At 49.2% G+C, this 5,301-nt stretch overlaps 1 pseudogene; it reads right to left on the minus strand.

Annotated features, from left to right (window-relative positions):
* Window positions 1-688: 688 nt before the first annotated feature.
* LOC144146521 (large ribosomal subunit protein uL1 pseudogene) lies at window positions 689-4,237 on the minus strand (annotated as a pseudogene).
* Between the last annotated feature and the right edge of the window lie 1,064 nt (window positions 4,238-5,301).

Genomic DNA, 5,301 nt, shown 5'->3' on the forward strand with positions numbered 1-5,301 from the left:
AATGATGAACGCAGAGAACACCACACATAAAATGTACACCACGCGATATATTCCCGACCATAAATGGGTTGAACGCCAGTGCGTCTTACCTCCACTGCGATGGACCTCGGCCTTTAATTTGAACCAGTGGTATTCTTTGTCGCGCCGTGTCGTATACTTTGCTTAGTGGGGGCGGAAAGAAAGAGACAGACAGACAGACAGAGAGGGAGGTCGAAACAAGATTGTTTAAGCTCAGGGATCTAGGGAAGGGGGAGGGGTGGGCCAGAAAACCGCGGCGACCGCGAGGGCTTGGGTGGTCACTGTTGCGAACCGGGGTAGCGTGGTCGAAGTTGACCGTGGTTGGTGTCGCACCGGGGCACTAACGGGGACCAGGTTGAAAGAGAAATAAAGCTTTATGTTCAGGTATTTACATTCCCGATCAGAGTGGAAGTGTGCGTAGTTCCATACACTTTCTCCCGCTGTTGTCGGGAAGGCACTAATCACGCAAATTCATTGCGCTCATACAGACGCCCACATACCCACACAGCGAGGCCACGATTCCTTCTCGCACAGGTGAAGGTCAGGGTGACTCCGGTGAAGCAATCTGCCTAGGGTCGACGCCCTTAGGACCACCCGTTTTGACGTGTTGGGGGGACATCTGGAATTTCTTCTGGTATTCGGGCGTTGGCGGGTCGTTGAATAACGGTGTTTACAGAGTCGTCAAAGCCGCCGCAAAGTGCAGGGCAACGATGCGGGGCACGTCCACAAGGAAGCAGGCAGGAATGTCAAGCCTTCCTCCAAAAGGTAGGTGCCACGTCAGGCCTCTGTCACCACCTCCTCCGAAGACTCGCAGGCGCTGGGGTGGCCTATATGTTGCCGAAAGCGTATTGTGTCCAGCAGCAGCATGGTTCTTCGACGCGTCGTTGTGTAGACGCCGGGACAATCCCTGTCGAAGGGGATGGAAGGAGGGAAGGGGGCACTCAGTCGACGGCAGCTTTTGATGCGCTACCCCAGGACGGCGAAGGCGGCTTTCCCGACATCACGTAGACTTGGCTCGATGCCTCGGGTCACGCAGCGCCTGCTCCTAGAGGCATTGGGAGGGAAGGGGTCTGCTGGGCACTCGCACTAGAGTGGTAATGGTCGTCGAGGGCGCCACAGGCAGGCCAAGTCTGGGAGGTAAAAAATGTTAGTGGTTCGGGTCGAATAGCCGCAGGGGTGACGAAGTCGGGAGCGTAACCTCCCTTCTCTCTTAATCGGGGTCCTGCTATGGGGTGCGGTATCCGGCGATCTTTTGTAATGCTCCGGGTGGCTTACGCCGTGGCCCGCTCGGCCTATGTACTTAGCGCTGTATAACATGGGCATGGAAAGGTCTGCTCAGTTTTGCACATGGCCATCTGCTGTTGACAAGTTTCTTGGCGCAGGGGGGGGGGGGGGGCGAAAACCCTGCTGCTGGAGAACACTACCCGCCCCCCCATGTAAAAAAAATTCGGGGGGTGGGGGGGCTAGGGCCCCCTCTGGCTGCTGGTCTGGTGCACATCCATGTAGCCTTGTTTTCGATGTGCTTGGACAACGGGCATGTAGCTTGGAAGCCACGGTGCTCGGCTGTTAAAACACCCCTCCATATATTATTGCTTCTTTCCGATTGATTTTACTCTGCCCCACCACTTCATTCTGACTTGTTACAGAAGGTGCCTCAGGTAAAATTCTATCCACATCTGTACGACAGTGGTTACGCTCATCTATCACAAATTTCAATAACGGAGAACTTCCGGGTCCTTGTACGGAAGTATTAAAATGGACATAATTGGTTACAAACGGTAACGAGTAGTATTTTTGGGACTATTTTTCTATTGGCGGTCGCCATTGTTGCCACTACGACTTTGTGCCAAACCTCACCAGCCGAGTGTTGCTCTCGTGTTGCCAACCGGGAATTTTTTGGAGCTTAACGGGTAATATCGGGTAAAAAGTACACAAAATGCAGCGTAAATTCCTTACGGTTTAAGATGAGACTGCTGTGTGCCCCACCTCGCAAGCTTTCTGTAATAGAGCGAAGGCTTCGGGTAAATGTCAAAGGGGGGAATAACGACGCGCAAGCAAGAAAGGGCATTGCTAGCAAACTAGGCCTAGTACATGCTAGGCCCAGAGGCTGCTGAAGGTACTAAGTGAGATCGTGGAAGCTGCACAGGATGCATGCAGGACGACAGCATGAAGGTGATGTTTGTCTGTACATTGCCGCATTCGGCCTTCGTGGCCTTACGCCCCCCTGTTTATGAAATTCATTACCTGCTATTAGTTTTATAAAATAGACGCGCAAAGTACGTCGAGCAGTATGGATGCTCACCGTCGCACACGCCAAGTGGATAATAACAAACAAGACGCAAAGCTCCATGCGTATCCGTAGTATGCACATTGATGAATTACCTGAGCAAAAAAAAAAAGCTTCAGCAACATTAGACTTTTAGGATGCGTGCCTGAGAAGCGTGGTCTAGGATTTCAACATAAACGTGTCTTAATTACCGTTCCATGAAAGAACTAGTTAGCAAAATTTAGATCCACTCTCCTGGCGAGCTTTTTGTAGCTGCATACCAACTATTCGTGTTTTGCTTTCGTGTTAAAGTTTTTATTTACCTAAATTTTCTATTCTGGTCAAAGTCAGTCATGTCTCCTATAATAGATTAAAAATGGCTAACGAGTGCTGTGCTTCCTACAGGGCAATTTGTGCGGAGCGCGATTGGTCACGGCGCAAAGTTGGTGCATCTCAGACAGTGATCGCGAACTCAGCGAACGCACGGCGGCACGCGATATACTCTACCGTTACCTCTCAGGGCGTCGCCGCCGCCGAGCATGTTCTTATATCGTGTCTGAACCTCCCCGGCAAAAGTCTCGTGGTTCTGATGAGAGATTAAATGACGAGGCCCGATTTATATCCATTACACTACGCTTGCTGGGCTTATGAGGCAGCGGCCTCGGCATACTGCCCTAACATTCATACTTTAGCCATACTTTCATCGTCCGCTCTCCTGCAGGCTCGTATGAGGAGGCGTCTTCATTCTCTCGGTTACTTCATAGCATGTTGCCACGGGGCAGCGTCTCGCCCCGCCTCCGCATACGGCCCTCATCCTTCACACCTTCCGGACATTTTGCGTTTGCATTTTCCCTCAGTCTTTGGTGTTCTCTCAGTTTGCTCGGTTACGAAGCTGATGCCGTCGCCAAACCACAGAAGCGGGCGCTCAAGTGCTGCTCACTAAAATTAAAACGCACAATAACTAAGAACAATGAGGCTCTACTAAAAAAACTGAGCACTGCAACTCGGTTCATCAAAGAAAGCAACTTCCAAATGTGTTATTGTAAGCCGACTGTGAGTGATCCGACGACGGGTAGGAGGTCTGGAATATAAAAATTTAATTCGGCGGCACCTTTGCCAGCACGCTAAAAAGGAATATATCACTTAGTAAACGCTACTAAATCCCACATGTAACCATGGTTGCGTGGACAAGTCAAAGTCTGCGCATTTGTTCCTGATCGCTTACGGGATAAATTTACTGAGCATGTCCAATAAGCGAAGAAACATGGCGAAAGTGTTTGGAGAGAGCCGGATCACTCAACCATACAGTCGTTGCGGTGGCCCCATGGATGACTTCACCGATAATGAGCGGATATTATGCCAGGCGCCTTTCACCAGCGGAAGCAGATAGTCGACGACGGTGAAGACGTTTTCCAGCATCTCTTCCCTCGGCATGCCAACATTGCCGACGGTGACATAGAGACACGCCACTCGCCGCATACGAAACGATACAGTGTTCTTCAGCTCCTCTACCTTGGCACCCATGGACTCGTCATGGGTTAGGAGCGTGGGCTCCTTTCCTGCAACGTACAGCACTCGGCGAAAGGGACCAGGAAGCTTGTTGAAAAGCGAAGGAGATGCAAGAAAGGCGTCGTATGTCTTAACCAGCTTGTTAAGCCTGGTGCTGCTTTTACTAATCTCCTCGATTTGGTTCCTGTTCATGAAGGGCAAGTCCAAATCTTTGGCTTCGTCGCAGTGCTGCTGGTCCCCTAAGACGCAAGCCCGGAACTTGGGCCTCGGAGCGTAGAGAAGCTTGACGGTGCCATAAAAACGCCCGTCCTTCCGGGGGTCCCATTTCTTCAGTAGAATGAGAAGCTGCACAGTCTCGACAAATTTGCGAGGCTTCTTTTTCGACGCTGCCACCACCGCAGCTATGGAGCTGGCAAGCTTATCAGTAGAGATGCGAGATTCCATGGCTTTGGAATTTACACGGTGGATGGCACTGGTTGTCGGCACAAATTTAAGTCAAACCTCGGTTGTCGAGCCTAAATGACCCCTGATGCATAAACGGGGCTACTTGCTTCGTTTTCTTCGGCCGTCTTCAGCAACAAAGGCGCATATCCAGTGAGTGGCATTGTACAAGGTAGTCGTAAGTTCCGAAATACTAGACCAGAAAAAAATGAACGACATTGCCCCAATGTCAGTATTCACTACCTTCTCTTTGAGATTTTGTTTTGCTTACCTACTTTTCATACCTGTCGTTCTTTCTTTCCCTTATTCTTTAGTTTCGAACTTGTTCTTTAGTTTGTCGTAGAATATCCCACTTCTTGTAAGTTTTTTCTATAACAGAATTTATTCTCAATTTGTTTTCCTGCCTGTGTGCGTGCTTTTAATACATCTTTAACATTTTTAAATCCTGAGCACACGTTGCCTCGGGGAACGCCCCTTACCAGGCCAATACCCTCAATGGGTATGAGCTCTTTGTCTGGCAACAGCCCCACCACAACGATTTATCTGGTGCTAGATACGTCTATGTCAGGGTTGCGAGACCCCGTTGATATTCTGTAGCACTCGTAATAAAGCATAGGAGGACCTACAGATACGAAAGTAGACATATACAAAGTAGATTAAGTGTACGGCTAGACCCCTTGGTTTATCACTTAAAAAAAAACTTGTGGCCATGTGTACCTTTCCAATTCATTTGCTTGAAGCCTCCTACCCGGGCGTCTAAATTTATCGTAAGTGTACCCTTTTGATTACAACTGTACAGGAGGCTTTTTTCGTCGAAACGGTGACACTGAAAACGACAGTTAAAGACTTGACAGTCTTGCGAATGACCCAAATTGTCGATGAATGAAATCCAATCAGCCGTACTCGGCTACAAAGTTTTAGTTCGTAACATTCTCTCCAAGATAATCATTGCAGGCTACAAATAACGTCTATGCCACGTTTTATAATGACAAATTATAAATACGTGTGCACTGAACGACGATTACTTGTAACCCTGTCCTTTCAGGAATATCGAACCTATGAAATAA

This window comes from Haemaphysalis longicornis, unplaced genomic scaffold (assembly GCF_048455015.1).
Source record: "Haemaphysalis longicornis isolate Haplotype H1 unplaced genomic scaffold, Haemaphysalis longicornis Haplotype H1 scaffold_7, whole genome shotgun sequence".
Lineage (NCBI taxonomy): Eukaryota > Metazoa > Arthropoda > Arachnida > Ixodida > Ixodidae > Haemaphysalis > Haemaphysalis longicornis.